The sequence below is a fragment of the Pteropus alecto genome, unplaced genomic scaffold (assembly GCF_000325575.1).
Source record: "Pteropus alecto unplaced genomic scaffold, ASM32557v1 scaffold69, whole genome shotgun sequence".
NCBI lineage: Eukaryota > Metazoa > Chordata > Mammalia > Chiroptera > Pteropodidae > Pteropus > Pteropus alecto.
Window position 1 is genome coordinate 806,608 of NW_006494610.1, and position 19,212 is coordinate 825,819.

Here is a 19,212-nt window from a genome sequence, read left to right on the forward strand (position 1 = left end):
GTATAAAATATTCTCATTAATGAATTGGTTAAATGTTTGTGACTGACCCTAATAATTTGATATATGGAGCTTCCTGCCCAAGACAAGCATGACGTGCCTGTTTAAAACAGATTCTTCTAGTCAAACCAGTCTCTTGTCTTTTGATAAGCTGAAAATTGTCAATCATTTTTGTTTTATTTTGTTGAACTTTCTCTAGTATAATGAATGTAATATATAAAATGACCTTGGTTATGAGAACAATATCTTTTAACCATGAGTTTGAAAGTTAGAGTATTGTTTCCTTTCCAATTGTGCCTAGAAAAATGACTCCCACAAAGAAGGGTGACGAGAAGAAGGGCTGTTCTGCCATCAACGAAGTAGTGACCAGACAATACATCATCGACATTCACGAGCACATCCATGGAGCGGGGTTCAAGAAGCGTGCCCCTCAGGCTCTCAAAGAGACCTGGAAATTTGCGGTGAAAGAGATGGGAATTCTAGATGTGTGCATTGACACCAGAGTCAAGAAAGCTGATGGGCCAAAGGAATAAGGAATGTCCAGAAAACGTAATAAAGATAAAGATTCACCAAACAAGTTTTATACATAGGTTCCTCTGTGCCTGTCACCACTTTCAAAAATTTACAAACAATTAATGTGAATGGGCACTAACTGCTGATTATCAAATAATTATAAAACTGCAAAAAAAAAAAAAAGTTGAGTATCATTTAAATTTTCCTATTATTAATTCTTTCTAGGTAAAGCAAGAGGTATTTGAACACATTTAAATTATTTATCTTACATGTATGCTTCTTCCTTCTGCTGACATTAGGCTTCATTTGTTCTTCTTTTCCTAGTCCTTTAAGATGTCATGTTGGGTTATTTATTTAGGATTTTTCTTGTTTCTTGAGATAGGCCTGTAATGATATAAATTTCCCTCTGACTGATGCTTTTGCTGACATGTTGTATTATCATTCTCATTTGTTTCTGTGAATCTTTTGACCTCTCCTTTTATTTTTTTTGACCCATTCCTTAGCAGTTTAATCTCCACATGTATGTTGTTTTTCCCGCTTTCTTTTTACAATTGATTGAAATTTCAAAGCATTGTGGTTGGAAAATATACCTGATGTGATTTCAATCTTCTTAAATTTGTTGAGGCTAGTTTTGTGTCCCAACATATATCTATCCTGAGAATGTTCCAAGTGCACCAGAGAAGAATGTATAATCTGGTGTTTGGGGATAAAAGACTCTGTAAATGATGATTATGTCCAATTGGTCTAATGTATCATTGAGGCTGATATTTCCTTATTGATTTTCTGTTTGGATGATCTACCTATAGCTATCAATGGGGTATTTAGGTCTCCTGCTATAATTGCATTTTTGTCAGTTTCTTCCCTTAGAAGAAACTGTTAGTAGTTACTTTATATATTTTGGTGCTCCCTGTTTAGGTGCATATATATTGATGTGTTATGTCTTCTTGATGAATTGTCTCCTTTATTATTATAAAATGTCCATCTTGTCTCTTGTTACATTGTCATCTTGAAATATATTTTGTCAGATATAAGTATGGCTACACCCACTTTTCTCTGGATGCCATTTGCTTGGAGTATCATTTTCCATCCTGTCGCTTTGAGTCTATATTTGTCTTTCCACCTGCAATGTGTCTCCTGAAGGCAGCATATGGTAAGGTTTTGTTTATTGATTCAATCTGCTACACTCTGCTTTTTTATTGGTGAGTTCAGTCCATTTATATTTAGGATGATTATTGATGTCTGAGGTTTCCTACAGCCAGTTTATCTTTTGTTTTCTGGTAGCTCTGTGCCTCCATTAATTTTTGTATATGGTATGAGATATGAGTTGAAGTTCATTATTCCCCCACATGAATATCTAGTTGTACTGGTCTGATGAAATGACTTTGTTCAATTTAATTTCACTGAAATTATGTCAAGAAACAGGAAGCTTTTGAAAGATTACTGAAAAAAAAGGAAATAAGGAATCAAAAAGGGCGCTTGACTCACACTTGAGTCATTTTTTGTACTCATACAGCAAGCATACACAAATGACTGCTAATATTTTTTAAAATATAGCCATCACACATATGAATTTCTGACAGCTAGATCTATTCCCTGAATGAACTAACAAAACTATTTTATGTGGAAAGGGTCCCCTATCTGCAGCAGAATTCTAACTTTGTTGAAAAATTGCATCATTCTATTTTACTAGGTGCCTCTGAAGACGGGTAAATATTTTTGTGGGGGAGTATGCAGGGGTGGAGTGATTGGAAACTTTCAGTGTACCTTTTGACTATGCAAAGATAGAGCCAAATCTTTTCTAGACTGCAGAGTTTTAAGGACTCCAAGGAACTAGACTGCAAATAACGACACACACTGAGCTGGGGTAGGTTTTACACCAGGACAAGAGGAGGAAACCAAATTTTTCTCTGTCTTTGATCCTCAGAAGAGATGGGGGTTATGTTCTGGGTAGGTGGTAACTTGTAGGAGATATAAACATGGGGCATAAGGCAGGGGTCGAGGGTGGGGGCAGGTGAACTGTGTCTTAGCAACATATCAAGGAAGAAAGCCAAATGTCAAAATCCTGCCTGGGAGAGGAATGGCTATGAACTAGTGAAGCACTCCTTTCCAGTGGCTGGTTATCTGCATGTGTTTCCACTCCATAGACCCACCCCCCACCCCCCAAGTCTTCGGTAAAGTTATAATTAGGTCTTACTTTCGGAAAATTAAGAAAATTAAAGTTATAATTAGGTCTTGCTTCAGAAAATTCAGTTCAGAGTGAAATTGGAAGGGTGGGGGGCAGCAATCTAAAAAAGGCAACCTACGAAAAGCCTAAAAAATAAACTGAAAAACTTTGCAAGCAGAATCTAAGCCACAGAGAGAATACCAAGTGTTTGGTTTAGATGTAACACATTCCAACTTATGTGAAGCACTGTGTATTTATTGTTAGGGTTTCTGTGTTTTCAGGGAGGAAATTTAGCTCTTAAGAAGGATTAATTAATAAAGCAAAAAGTAGCATCACACACATGATTTGACTCTTTTTTTAAAAAACCATTTTGAAAGGTGAAGGCTAAATGAAAGTATGACAGTAATTCTGCACAGAAGCTGCATTATGAGCTAACTTGGGATTGTCTGACTTATACAAGATCATCCAAATGAGTGCTTCTCAAACAATAATGGCCATCCTGAAACTAACATAATCTTCTACGTCAATTATATCTCAATTAAAAAATTTTAATGTTCATACAAATAATCTGAGGGTTTTGTTAAAATGTAGATTCTGAATCAGTACAATAGGATGGGACCTAAGAGCCTATTTTTAACAAATCTAAAGCGGTGGTTCTCAAAGTGTGGTCCCTAGACCCGCAGCATCAGTACCACTTGGGAAGTGGCTAGAAAGCAAATTCTCAGGCCCATGAGTTAGAATGCAAATTGTCAGACCCCGCTTCAGAACTACACTCACTATTGGAAACTCCGGAGTTGGGGTCCAGCAATCTGTGACTAACAAGCCCTCCGGTGATCCTGATACACCTTCAAGTTTGGGAGCCACTCTTCCAGAGCTGTACTGTCAACATTCACTAATCACACATATAAATTTAAAATCTATAAAATTAAATAAAAGTTAAAATTCACTTCTCCGGTAGCACTAGCCAAATAGCAAATACTTGATAGCCACATGGATAAAAAAGACAGAACATTTCCATCATAGCAAGTTCTATTGGGCAGTGCTGCTCTCAGAGTACTACTTACAATCATGGAGTCACATTAGAACCACATAGTAACATTTTTTTAAGTACCATTGTTTGTGCCCACACCAGACCAACTGAGTTAGAATATCTGGGGGTGAGATCTTAATCTTCAAAAATTCCTACTATGCTTAACTCTTGCTTCGGGCTATGAAGATCACTAGCCAATGGAAGGGGGGATGGAAGGATGGGTAGATAATCGCATCTACTACAGTTTCAAGGGATGAGAGATGGTTTTGTTTTGTTTTGTTTTGTTTTTTAATTCCACACAGGCATTCTGAATGCCTTACCTCCACAAACTGCTTCTTTCCTTTGATACAGAAATGAACAAAACAGAGACAATATCTTCCTTTAAATATCTTATAGTCCAGCTGGGAAGTCAGTTCTCAAGTAAGTAATTATAAATAATACGAAGAAGCAAGAGGTATGATATGAGATGTGCTATATGCTTTAGGAATCCACAGCAGAATGAATAATCTAGGGGTCAGGAAATATCTCCCTGGAAAAGGGACATTTATGTTGAGGCCAGAAGGATGAATAGGCGTTTTTGAGAAGAATAAGAGGGGTGAGAAGTTTCCCAGGCAAACGGGACAATATATCCAAAAGCTCAAAGCAAAAGAGAGAATTGTGAGTTTAAAGAAGTGAAGGCTGGTGTGTATAGTAGCACAGAAGATGGGCTGCTGTCAGGGGTCACATGCCACAGAGCTCTAGAAATAAGATGACTTTATATCTAATTTTTCCAGACAGTCTCAGTTTACTCACCTGTTCCCTCAGGAAGTAATTGTAAGAGCACTTCCTTTCACTCTTCAGTGCGCCCTCTAAGGACAATAAATGAGATGGTCGCACTACCTATACACTCTGACATAAAACTTTGACTTTATCCTAAGGGCAATGGGGAGATACTGAAGAATTTTAAGCAGAGAAATGACATTTTTAAAGTGTTGTAAAGCAATCCCTTAGGCTGCAGAGAGAACAACGAATTTAAGAGCAGTCAGGTGGCTGTAACAATCGTCCAGGCAAGAGATAATGGTGTCTTGAGCCATAATTGTGGCATTGTGAATGAAGAGAAATGGACAGAATTTTAAAGTATTCAGAAAAGAGAATGACAACAATTGAGTATATGGACAGATGGGAGTCAAGCTGATTACTTTTCTAGCCTGGGCAAAAATGGTCATATAGTAATGCCAATTGCCATGATAGAAAAAAAAGAGGAAGAAAAGGAAAATGGGGGTGGGAGATAGTAGTTAATAAGTTTAGTTTTATATTTGCTGAGTAGTACCAGCTCAGGAGGAAACCAAAGATATCAATTCAGGATTCATTAAGAAGTGAGACTGGCCAGGTAAGCTATCTAGAGTGAGAAGTACAAACAACCTGATATTCATACATAGGGGTATGAGTATCAGTAAATGAGGGATCACTGGGAGCTGTTTTACAGACTACCTGCCACAGAGTGATAATCTCTAAACAAGAGAGGGAAGCCTCTTCCATGGACTAGAAAGGAAGGAGGAAGAACTGGATCTAGATTAGAGTAGATTTGTATAACTGTAGTGAGAATGGAGAGAGAGCTTTTCAGATGGCTTTTATTTTCTATGTCAAGTTTGACAAAGTCTTTTTCTGAAAGTGAAGAGAGAATTGGAGTGTTGATAGCAGAGAAGTTTTGAAACAATCATTGTTGAGAATAAGAGAAAGAAGTGAGTTGGGAAACAGGATTGACTGAGAATGTTGCAGGCCTAGCAGAAGTGGATATCTGCAAATTTATAGTGAAATCAATCTATCCAATAGAGTGATTTTTCTCCAGCAGCACTTCGTAATAGGAAAGAGGAATTTCTCCATGGCTACTTTCTCATGATTGTCCACTTTCCCTTTGGGGAACATAGAAAGCATGGAAAATTGCTGAGACAGATACCAAAATGTATATAACCATAAAACTGAACAAAATAGCTGCCAGTTTCAGAGTCTAAAAAAATAACCTGTCACACAAAGTTTCATTTGCCACAAAAGTCACAGTCAGTTTAGCACAAAATAGGCCAGATTGTTAAGTCACATACCATAAAGTTGTCTTTTATTTGCCTTCACTGGAATTCATGCTTGCTAAAGACAATTCAACGCATCAACCCTAGGAGAGCATTAGACATTTTTCATTGATTATTTTGGAAAAGATTGTCTTATGAAAAATGACTTTTTGAAAAATGGATTCACCTGTTTACTCCATCATCTGAGTGAAACCTAATTAAAACTCTACTTTAATGATTTTTTTTTTCTTGTATATAAAACTTAGCCCTTTCCCAAGAACGAGACTAAGTCCTGACTGACGTCCTACTACGGGGGGTACGTCTTCCCCTTTTGCTGTCAGCTTTCTGCCAAGCGACACTTGGCCACTGCAGTGGAGGGAAGGCTCTGACAAAAACTAACATATACAGTACTGTCTCCCACCGTTGTGTGTATGTGTTATTGGATCAGGAAAATGAAAATATTCAAGCGTCATAGCTTCCTTTTACTCAGCCTTGCCTCACCTCTTTCTTTATATTCAAGTACCTAGTGAACAAGAGACATTCAAAGATTAGAACATGAAAAGACAGTCTAAGGCAAAAGGTAATAAAATTTTACTATTCCAGAGACAGCTTAAAGCCAAGACATAAACATGGAGAAAATAGGCAGTTGGATTTCTCTTTACTTAAGATTATCTCAGACAAGAGAGTCTGAAGGACAGAGAAACAAGGAAGTTCATGATTAACCAGTAAGAGTGGTTGACATATTGGTCATGATAGGGTAGGACATGAAGGCAGGAGGGGCTACGAAATGTAAAGAGTAGAATTGTTGCTGGGTGGGTGGTGTTGATAAGGCAAACCAGAGGTGCTAAGAGTGACTAAGCCACTGAGCTGGAAGGGGAGACCCTTGTAGCCCTAAAAATGGGGTTTGAATTCATGATCTCTGGGAATCTTACTGAGCGTCATATGGTAAAATGGGGTTTGCCGACTAATTGCTATGTATGACATGATTTTTATGTGTGATTTCCAGATTCCTGTGCTTTCACAGGCATTTAATTTGCATTCCCCTGTAGCATGGAGACTTATAAGAGGAATAGAGCAGCCAAAATAAGTTTGGATAATTATTGGATATGACAATTGAGAAGGCTTAAGTTATATAACTGGTGAACATCCTCCTTGACACAAGATATTCCTCCCAAATATCTTTTCCTTATTGTAAAAGGGAAAATACTCACTGTAGAAAACTCAGAAAATTGATCTGCCATTAATCCATTTATTCAGTGAAAACATAGCACCTTGATATCTTTGTTGGAGTCACAGGGATACAATAAATATAACAAATAAAGCCCCTGCTTTCATGAGCCCTGCTTTCTAATAAGGGAGCCTGATAAGTAAAAAGCAGAATAATTTTAGTTCAGGAAAAAATATATAGGGCAATGAGATGGGGAATGATTGTTGGGTGGGATGGGAAATAAGACACAGTAAATGGGTGCTCAGAGAAAGGCCTCTTAGAGAAGGTGACATCTGAACTGAGATTTGAATGAGAAAGGGTCAGTCAGGATCTGGGAGAAGAGCGAAGTAAGTGAACATAATAATTGCCAAGGCTTTAAGGTGAAAGAGATATTTGCATAGGCTAGGAACTGGCCAAAGCCCAGTGGGTCTGGAGTTGAATGAGCCAAGCAAGGAGGTGCTGAAGACACAGTTAGAGCAGTCACAAAAGCAGGACCATGAAGGTCCTTGCAGACAGTAGAAAGGCTTTGCATTTTGTTCTGGGTGCAGTGAAAAGCCATGCTGGAATTTTAGGCAAAGGAGACATATGATTTGGTCCACATTTATAAAAAATGACTTTGGCTGCTTTTTGAAGAATAAATAAGAAAAAAGTATAAGGAAGTATAAAAAAAATCAAATCTATGAATATTTTCAGACTTGCAGTTCTAATGCAGGTACAGTTTTGTTTCTGCTTTTTTCATTCTATACCTTGAGGACACAACCATGTCATTAAAAGCCATTTGAAACAATTTTTAAATGAATATATGAAAATTTTGTCTGTCTTACCTTAATCTATTTCACCATTCTCCTATTGTTGGACAATTAGCTCATTTCTAATTTTGCCTGTTTTAACTATGGCAGAGGTAGTTATCTTTTTTATTTAATCTTTGGTTACATTATCCACTTCATTAGGAACTATTCCGAAATGTGAAATGAGTCCGTAGGATCAAAAGATACGAATGCTGTATTGTTCTATTGTCAACTTGATTAAACTGAGAATTATGTCACCCAGAATTCCTTTCTCTGCACGAGTAGAAGTAGAGTTGGCCAAAAGAGGAACTCATATGAAGTTTGGGCAGCAGATGTGAGGCAGCAGCTTTGCTTACTCTTTGAAAGTCTTTGTTGTCAGTAAGCTCAGTGGTTTCCAGGTTGTCCTCACTCTTCTCTTGGCACTGAGCCCTTCTTCCCGTGTGCTGGCCCTGCTGATGGAAAGCGGCCCCAGACCAGCCACCCGATGTCTGGCTGAGGGTACTCGGAGGCAGTGGTCTCCCAGAGACCTCCCCACTAATCCAAATGCCCCTTTGCGTGTCCACATCAATGTCCTGGATTTGCTCTGCTTTGTCCACCCACCCCAGGGCTTGAAATCTGGTGAGTGACTCTCCCTGATTCTCAAATCCCTATATTGGTTTCACTTCCCCAACTTTTCCCACAATTGTGTAAGGTCTATTTCTATAATAAATCCCACATTCTGTAACCCTCATGCTAGTTCTGCTTGCCTGACTAGTATAATATATGAACCTTTTGATGGTTCTTGTTACATATTGCCAGATTGCTTTCCTGAAAACTCATAATCACTTATATACCCACTTGAAGTTTATGAAAATGCTCATCTCACCACCCTCTCAACAGTATTGAGATTTTAAATCACTTTTAATTTTATAGGGAAAAGTTGGTATCTAGTTTTATTTCTCTTTGATTACTGATGAAGTTGAACTATTTTTTTTCTTTTGATATATTCCCTTTTCTATTGGGGACAATTACCACGTTTGTAAAGATTTTTGAAAATTTTGAGGAAAATTTGCAGCAACTTTATTTACATCTCTCTCTTTTTGTTTGTCTATTTAACGTTGGCACTGGCTGTCTAAGTTTTTTCATAGGTTTGTAGAGTTGTCGTATGTGTGGTTTTTTGGCTTTTTTTTCAGTCTTGATATCATAGTTCAATATGGTCAATTTATAAATCAGTAGATAGAAGGTGAATCAGTTAGGATTTGTAGATTGAAAACAACAAAAATCAAATCTGCTAAATCTAAGGAAAATGAAATTATATGGGAACTCATGGAATGTATGCAAATCGCCGGAGGCCTAGGCCTAGGATCAATGAACAGAGTGCTGGTGCAGGAATAAGTACATCCTGCCGATGTCAGTTTTGTTTTCACTCGTCAGGATTTAAATTCCCAGGATTGAGCTTCAACCAGACCTAGCTTACATCAAGTGCTGGCCCCTGGTTCCATCTGGTTGCAGAGTGAAAGGGTCTGGTGGAAAGAGCCTACAAGGCCCCTCTCTCATCCATAATGGGAGGAAAGGGACCCGAACTGACCATTTACCAAGAGTATTTCCAAGCAGAAAGAGCAATTCCCCAAAGGATTCTGGGATGCTGTTAAGAAGGGGACATGGTTGTTGGGTGGCCAAAGTCCAAATACCTATTAAGCAAAATCTAGCTGTCTCAGGTGAATTTCCACTGACATTGATTCCAGAGTGAACTAATTTTGGAATCTCAGATTTCTTTTTAACTATACGTATTATATGAACCACCATTTAGAAACCTATCTAGGAAATAAATTAATTTCCCTTTTAAATTTTTATGAGATGATCTGAGTTTTATGGCTTTCTAAAACCATGAGTAGATCAAGATTTTTTATTAGGATATTTTGTATGTATTTATCATACCGTATAAAAAAATCGTATTGCTAAAATACTATGTAACCCTGTGGTAGCAATTTCTAGTATTTGTGGAATCTTTTCTAATGAGGACTATTTCTTTAAAAGGATATTTTACTAAAAAATAGAAGAATTTAACAGGTTTAGCAAACCCTACCAATAACTTCCAGTCTCTTTTATGTGTATCTTTCTTTTTATACATACCTTCTTTTGTGGTTACATAGTTAAATATCAATGTATATTATCAGACTACTGGGGAGCTGATTTCTTGCCCACTTGCTGCTATGGCAATTACTTTCCAGTAAGAATAAGCAGTTAGACTTAGTCTAAACTGTTGGTTGAAAGCAAGTACTTGTTTGGCAAGTAAGCGGGCATTATAAACAGGAAAGTTACTTTAAAAAGAAACTAAAACTTGAATTTATAAGCCATTTAAGGCTGAAAAATAAGGAATAAGAAAGTGCTTCTATAACATGAGGGATCAGAATAAGGATCTAAAAAGCTCTGGGAACCCAGGCAGCTTCTATGTCACCTGCTCTCTCCCTGGTCTTTGGTCTCTGGCTTCTACTTTTCTATGTAGCTCCATCCATTTCCATCTCTATATGCCAACTTTTTCTGCTTCTGTACATGGTGCTCCTTTTTTCCTTGCTACACTATATAAAGTCATTGTCTTTTTACGGTCTCTGACCCATTAACTGTTCCCTAATATCCATTTGCTCTTTTATCCAAAGCATATTGCATTTTAGCTAGGCCCATGACAACTTAAATACAGAACACATTTTTTTCAACTTTCCTTACCCCATGGATGTATGACTCTCTTTTGACCAGAAATAATAAGTGCAACTTCTAGGTCATGCCCTTAAAAGGAGTGTGTCTTTGCCTTTCCTCCTTCCTGCTGGTTGTGATGTGAAGCAGATGGCGAGAGGCAGAGAAGCTACCCAGTGCCCAGAGAGGAAGCTGGTGCTAGGATGGCACAGCTGTCCTACAGGCCTTGGCTGTCCGCCTCGGGACACTGGCATAGAAGAGAGCTTTCCACCCATCATTCTACTCTGAGGTCTCTTTGCCACAGAGGCTTAAATGGCAGTTCTAAATAAAATACGCTCTTCAAGATTTGGACCTGTACAAGGGCAGGTGGGAAGACCTCTTTTTTTCATAGTTGTCTCAATCTTTAAAACAGCTCATAATAGGCACTCAAAAAAAAAATATTGGTTAAATGTTATTATGGGCTGAATTATCTATCCCCTCCCCCTCCAAAAAAAAAATTAGTGTGTCAAAGTCCTAACCCTCAAGTACCTCAGAAAGTGACTGTAGTTAGAAATAGGGTCTTTAAAAAGGTAATTAAGGTCAAATGATGTCATTAGGGTGGGCCCTAATCTGTCTGGTGTCTGAAGAGGAAATTTGGACACAGATACACACAGAAGAAAGACTGTGTGAAAACATAGGAAGAAAACAGCCATCTGAAAGCCAAGGAGAGAGGCCTCAGAAGAAGCTAACCCTCCAGACACTTTGATCTTCAGACTCTTGGCCCCCAGAATTGTGGGAAAATAAATGTCTGTTGTTTAAGCCACCCATCTGTGGTACTTTGTTATGGCACCCCTAGAAAACTAATATAAAAGTTTAAACGATAGGAAAGTTTTTATAAAAATTATGTTTTGTTTTAAAAAATAAGGAACAGGTTATCAATTAAGGTTAGAAAAAAGCAAGCATATAGAAAATATTTTTCTTTTACTTCAAAGTGTGCTAGAATCACTAACATATACAGTACATAGGGACTATTAAAATCAAGAGGTAAAGTTCCATATTTTCAAGTTTGCTGATGATTTGAGTCACTATGGACGTTAGCAATTGATTAGACATCTAATTATTGCTGAGAAATTCAGGGGAGAGATCTTTATTTTAAAATTCCAAGAACATGGCAAATCGTACCACTCACATTATCCACAGTAAAAATGACTGCTTTAAATAGAACTTTCTTATGGAGCAGAAAAACAAATTCTTGTTAAAGTGACAGTAATCGCAGAATTTCAGGATGTGCTCAGACCAAAGAAAGTCACTCTTAAGATTTTCTTTAAAGTTTAATGAGTTGAAAACTCATGACTGTACACAAGTTAAAAGACAAACTTTTAACAAGCATGTTTGTTAAGAACTTCCATTTAAAATAGCAAATATCTACTGCAGCCAGTATAAAGAGGAAAAAAAACAACAAATTTTACTGGAAAGCTACAAGGAGTCTCTCAGAAGCAACGTGCAGGAACTGAAGGTGGGCCTCAAGTGTGGAACCAGGAACTGGAAAGCTGTCAAGACCCAAGGCCATCACTCTTGCTGTGTGTATGTGAGCCTCTCTCTGGGCCATTTTGGTCTCTCATCTCTGCTCCTTCACTCATCAGTTCTAGTCCTTCTTCCATCCCCTTCCTCTCTGTGGCCAAAGGTGAAAGGGATTATGGTGACGCATGTTGTATAAATAGAGCAGACATTTTGTCCATCTATAGAAGCAGGGGAAGTTGTTTCTTAGAGAACTGGGGATGAGTTATGATTGGATTAGTACCCTAAAAAGTTTATGTTATGATATTCACTTAAAAAAAATCCACATGTATGACTTCTCATCCTCGACATGCTTCTTTTCATTAAAAAGAAAAAAAAATCCCACACTTCATTAGGGCATGATTTCATAGGAAACAGTGATATGCCAACTGAAATTGATAAAGTATTACATGCTTTTACATTCATTCTCTTTATTTATTCTCATGTAGTGTTTCATATGACCTAAAGAAATTAATTTCTGGGGTTTAGAATCTCTGGTATGGGGGCCAGAATTCTGGGCTGAACCTTTATAACTGGTACTAAAATCAGATAGGCCATTGGAGAGGAGGAATAGGAAACAAAACAGTACACAAATATACATCTTCTTAAATGATGAACGCAGCCTGTCAATAAACAGAAGAACCAGTTTTCAAAATAAGAGTACTTATTGCCTTCCCACATGTTTGGACTGCCCTCACTGAAGAAGCTGATGATGAATAATTGATGCTTTCGAGACTATAGTCTTCATAGTTATTGGCCTTTTCTTCGTGGTTTACCACACTGTAGCATATTTTCAATTGGCTCAACTGTTGGGTGTTATAAATTTAGCAATACTTCAATGAGTGGATTATTGTTTAGCAGTTTATAGTTCCTTTCCCTTGTAAACTAGGAGGATGTAGGTAAGAGGCAGGATGGTACCTAGCAGAAAGGGGCTAACAAGGAAGAGGATTAATACTGGACATAGAACTCCCTCCCCACCAGGGTATAGAGGAGAGGGGTGGGGCAACTCCCCCATTTTTAGGGATTGGTTAGATCAAGACTAATCCTACAGTTTTAGAAAGAACGACAGCACAGACATGAGTCATTCACACACATCAACAAGAAAACTATCAGACATGATTCTTTTAGTCGGCAGAAACCTCACCCCAGATTAGCTTGAGCAAAAACAAAATGAATTAGCTCATAAAACTAGATGTCCCAGGACAGGGTTGACTTTAGGTGATGCTTATGTGGAGACTCACATGACGTAACCATAACCCGGTTCTTGCCATCTCTTGATTTGGCTCATTCTTCTCTTATGTGTTGGATTTTTTCTAAGACAGCTTCTACCCTCATGGTTATGAGAGGGTTGCTTGCAGCTAAGTGCCACCCTTAGATCCAGGCAAAAGGGCCTCCCCTGGATCCTTCACTATAGAGAGCTCTCTTCTGTCTCTCCTCCAGCTGTGTCCTTCCTCATGGGGTGAAGAGCCTCTGGAGCCAAAGGCACATCGTCCCCTGGAATCTTCTCACATCCCTCTAGATCATACTCTGGGTACCGTGGACCCAAGAATTCCCTGACAAAAATCTCCAAGTTAGTTCTTAGCCCTGTGTGGGGGCCTCTTCCTTGAATCTATTCATCTGAACCAAATTGCCAATTTGCATACCTTTTGATCCAAGAGGTAGCTGTTGGCAAAAGGTGTGTATGGAATTTGGATGAATAAGCTAGGGTGTTCATACATGGCTTATGAGTCCCGTTGTGGTACAGAACTGAGGCAGGAGTGAGAAGAGGAGATGGGCCAAAGTATGTGTGAGCTCTTCATCCAGCCATGTTCCAAAGTAGAAATCTGAGTCTGAGAATTTGAACTTGACCTTTCAGGTCATTATCGAAGTGTATTTATCCAGATAGGGAAAAGAACAATTTTTATTTAATGTTGTGTTAAATTTTTTAAATTATAATTTAATACATATTTAAATTTTATAATTTTTAAATATTTAGACATATGGTTCTGTGTTTAGAACATGGACCTCTATTGTTCTCTTGCTCAGTCACCTGCAAATGTTAGTGTCAAACTTGCTTCAGTTACGACCTTTCAGGTTTAAATTTAACCAAAGAAGAGGGAGCAACCGTCCTACAACTTCCAGGGTAAGTCCTGACATCTTCTCTGGGTCATTTTAGGTCGCGTTTCAAATATTTAGACATATGGTTCTGTGTTTAGAACATGGACCTCTATTGTTCTCTTGCTCAGTCACCTGCAAATGTTAGTGTCAAACTTGCTTCAGTTACGACCTTTCAGGTTTAAATTTAACCAAAGAAGAGGGAGCAACCGTCCTACAACTTCCAGGGTAAGTCCTGACATCTTCTCTGGGTCATTTTAGGTCGCGTTTCGCCTCTGAACCAATCACTGTGAGAATAGGCTATCTTAGTCCCAAACTCTGTCCTCTAGGGTTTATAGGAGTGGCCTACCCAGTCTACTCAGACTAAAATGAAGGAAGGACCATGGGAAGCAAATGTTAGGATCGCTGCTGAGAGGAGGAGGAATGGGTGTTTAGACTAGGAGGACAGCCATAATACTGGAGAACTGGTCCCGTGCTCAGTTCTAAGATTTTGATGGCATGTGTTACAGGATGGCCTGATTGATCCTAGGAGGAGAGACATCACTACTAGGTAAGGTAGGTGAGAAGGCGGACCGGGCATCTAAGGCAGATGCCGTATCCGGGGACAAGCCAATGGGAAAGGGAGAGGGAGGGGATGAAGAGCTCTAGCTCAGGAGTGCCCAGGCTCCTAGGGCGCACCAGAGACTCCAGGCTTCCTGGAAACAGACGCCTGAGGGAAGAGCTCAAGGATTCAGGTCCAGTATGACGAGTTAATTCTCAAAAGCTTGCAGATAGTCTGAGGAACTTATGATTAGACAGAAACAGGGGTGGACTTGTGCCTGGGAAGAGGGTATCTATGGAAAAGACAAAGGAGAGGAGAAGAGGCAGGGGAATGACAACAGGCTGGCTTTCCCTAACGTTACTTCCAAAGAGAAGACTCTGTTCAAAAAACAAACTTGTCTCTTGAGTGTGATGTTTGCAATGTTAGAAGCATTATGACCAAAAGAGAGTTTGTATACTCTTCAAAAAGTATTATGTGAGAATACCATTACTTTTAAGATTCCTATATCAAATATATGTTTGCTCTGCCATAATTCATAAAATTCTAAGACCTTTTTAAATAGGTGGCTTTTATTAAGTCAAGAGCATTAAACGTACTACCATCATTTAGATGGGAAACAAAGGAAGAACTTAATTTAAGCCACAATTTGCAGGATTTACTCTCACCCCTTCTCACTATTTCTATCGCTTGCTCCCATTGTTCAGGATGTCTAAGGTGATGTTTACATTTCTATTAGCTTAAATTTCTAGCTATAGCATTTTAATTTTTGCATGAATAAAAGCATAGTACCCTATATATTATAGGGACACCTCAAATATTTGATTTATATGGAAGACAGTAATATAGCCTTCACTAATATCCTAATTTATATCATATTGATTCATAGACACTTGAACCTGAAAAAATATTTGGAAAGCACTCTTGTCCATCTTGTCTCTTCTTGACAGAGGAGAAGTCTATCTCAGACAGTGGTTAACTGATTTATGCAGGTTAAACACAGGTGTTAGACTAATGGGAACATCTGAGGACACCTGAAAATCACTGCTTCTTTGCCTACACACAGGGTGGCTTATATGGACTTAAACAAACAAACAAAAAAACCCTCTTCCTTTTCTATCAATAATTTAGAAACATTAATAGCTGTTCTTTGAAAATTAAAAAAAAAACAACATTGGGAAAAATCTTTACTTCTCAAGAGTGGGATAAAGTCTGGGAAATCACTTAGCTTAAAACCACATCTGATGCAAGAATACCTTTTTCTTTCTTTCATTTCCTTTTCTTTTTTTCTTGCCTTGAAAATATTTAACAGTAAATAATTGAAAGGTCAGGCAATTCTTTTTTTTTTTTAATGTACATAGTATTTCTTTATTAGTTGAATGATTAGGTTGGATGAACTAAACAAACAAATAAACAAATAAACAAAACTTCGGGGGTTCTAATTTCTATGGTTTAAATAGAGCCAGTACAGCACAGTGGAAAAGAGTATTAGATTTTGAGTCAGAAATTCTCTCATCAGTTTCTAGCTCTGTCATTAATTTTTTTTCCAGAGTTCATGTACTTTTTTTTAAGTTTACTGGAGCAACATTGATTAATAAAATTACATCATTTTCAGGTGTACATTATAATTTGACATCTATATAGTCTATTGTGTGATTACCACCCAGAGTCTAGTTTCCTTCAGCTACCACATATTTGATCCCCTTTACACACTTCACCCTCTCCCTAACCCCCCCATATTTGATCCCCTTTACCCTGTCTACTTCTTCCCTTTTCCCTCACACTCTACCCTCTGATAACCACTAGTCCATTGTCCATGTTCCTGAAACTCTGTTTGCCCTGTTCATTTGTTGCTTTTAGGTTTATATCCCACATACAAGTGATATCATGTGATTTTCAACTTTTTCTGTATGGCTTATTTCATTTAGCATGATTATTTCGAGGTCTATCTAGGTTGTCGCAAATGGCAGTATTTCATCTCTTCTTATGGCTTAGTGATATTCCATCGTATATATGCAGCACAGCTTCTCTAGCTAATCATCTATTGTAGGACACTTCAGTTGCTTCCATGTTCTGGCCACTGTGAATAGTGCAGCTATGAATATTGGTGTGCAAATATCTTTTCTGATATGGGTTTTTAAATCTTTGGGGTAAATACCCTGTAGATGGATTGCTGGATCATATGGTAGATCAATTCTTAGTTTTTTGAGGAACCGCCAGTGTTTTGCATTGTGGCTGTACCAATTTACAGTCCCACCAGCAGTGTATGAGGGTTCCTTTTTCTCCGCATCCTCTCCAACATTTGTTATTACTTGTCCTGTTGACTAGTTATTCTAACAGGTGTGATATGGTATCTCATTGTGGTTTTGATTTGCATTTCCCTAATAGCTAGTGATGTTGAGCATCTTTTCGTATATTTTTTGGCCGTTTGTATTTCCAACATACAAACGTATGTTTGGGGAGAAGTGTCTGTTCAGGTTCTCTGTCTATTTTTTGATTGGATCCTTTGTTTTTTTGGTGTTATTGAGTCATATGAGTTCTTTGTATATTTTGGATATTAGGCTCTTATTGGAGTCATTGCTTGCAAATATATTTACCTTGTTGACCATTTCTTTTCCTGAGCAGAAGCTTTTTAGTTTGATGTAGTCCCATTCATTTATTTTTGCTTTTACTTCCCTTGTCTTTGAGGTCAAATTCATAAAATTCTCTTTAAGTCCAAGGTCTTTGAGTTTAGTTCCCATGTTTTCTTCTATGCATTTTATTGATCCTGGTCTTATATTCAGGTCTTTAATCCATTTTGAGTTAATTTTGGTGTGTGGTGATAGACAAAAGTCTAGTTTCATTCTTTTTCAGGTGGCCTTCCAATTTTTCCAGCATCATTTATTGAAGAGGCTTTCCTTTCTCCACTGTATGTTTTTGGCCTTTTTGTCCAAAATTATTTGCCCATATAACCATGGGATTACTTCTGGACTCTCAATTCTGTTCCACTGGTCCGTGTGTCTGTTTTGCTGCCAATACTATGTCGTTTGATTACTGTCACTTTGTAATATAATTTGAAGCCAGGATGGCTTTGGCAATTCGGGCTTTTTTGTGCTTCCATACAAATCTGATGGTTTTTGTTCTATTTCTTTAAAAAATGCTGATAGGATTTTGATAGGGATTGCATTAAATCTGTATAGTGATTTAGAAAATAAGGTCATTTTAACTATGTTGATTCTTCCAGTCCAAGAACACGAAATATCTTTCCATTTCTTTGTATCGTCTTCAAAGATACAATTTCTTTTAATAGGGTCTTGTTTTCATTATATAGATCTTTCATGTTTCGTTAAATTTATTCTTAGGTATTTTATTCTTTTTGTTGCAGTTGCAAAAGGAATTATTTTTTCCACCTCTTTTTCTGACATTTTGTTATTAGAGTATAGGAATGCTATGGATTTTTGAACGTTGATTTTGTATCCAGAGACTTTACTGTATTTGCTTATTGTTTCTAGTAGTGTTCTTGTGTAGTCTTTAGGGTTTTCTATATAGAGAATCATGTCATCTGCGAAGAGTGACAGTTTGACTTCTTCATTTCCCATTTGGATGCTTTTTATATCTTTCTCTTGTCAGGCAATTCTTAAATATTGGCAGCAAACCCAGACCAAGACAAAATGGTTGTGAAACACTGGATGTAAGTCAACAGGTAGTAGCAAAAGAGAATAGTCCCTGAACTCCTGGTGCAAAAGACAATTCCACTTCATTTCATTGAAGGTGAAATTTCAGAACTGTAAAGTCAGAATAATAAGAAAATCACCAAGTTACAAACTACTTTGATATGAAGGTACAGTGGCTGAAAGAAAGATGGGTGAAGTGAGATTGCCTGGGATAGCCCGTCTCCTCTTTTACACTGTGATCAATATAATAACAGGAATGTTGGGAGGTCCAGCCTAGATTCTGCTACTTGGCACTTACTTAAGCTTTTTACCAATTATTTCTCACATTATATCAACACTGAGCATATATCAGCATTTGATATTTGAAATACTTAGAAATCTTTTAATAGCTTGGCCCTAGGCGACTTTTACAATGCACGTTCCTAGAAATTACACTGAAAAATCATGTTAGAACTCACTGAAGTTTGCATTTTCCAGTTTATATATTTTTAATCAGCAAGAAGTGTTCAGTAACTCCAGTGAAATGGTTTACAGATTGCAAGAATCATAGATTGATGATAGAGCTGAAGTGTTCCAGTTGGATCAAGGAAAAAGTTCGTCTTCCTCATTTTATAGTTGAGACTGAGTCCCAAGTCAGTTTCAAGATCACTTGGCTGGTTAGCAACAACCCTAAGGCTGGATAATTTAGAGGCTCAATGACATCATTGAGGAAGTAGGTTATTTTCATTAATTAGTTCTGCCCCTTGCAAGGTATCTACATTTTCCATAGACTCGCTTATCTCATGATAAGAAAGTATCTGAAACAGCTCTGGGAATCACATTTAGATACAATATTGCCCAAGTGAAGAAGAGGAAAGTGTCCTTCGTGTGTTTTATTAAGAGTGGGAAAGCCTTTCCTAGAAGCTCGCAGCAGACTTCTTATTTCTGTTTGGTCAGAATTGGGTCATGTGTCCTTCATAAAACAATTACTGGCAATAGGC

The 19,212-nt window shown here is 37.8% G+C and overlaps 1 pseudogene; it reads left to right on the forward strand.

Moving 5' to 3' along the window:
• The first annotated feature begins 302 nt into the window (after positions 1–302).
• On the forward strand, positions 303–649 carry LOC102896337 (annotated as a pseudogene).
• The last annotated feature ends 18,563 nt before the right edge of the window (positions 650–19,212 follow it).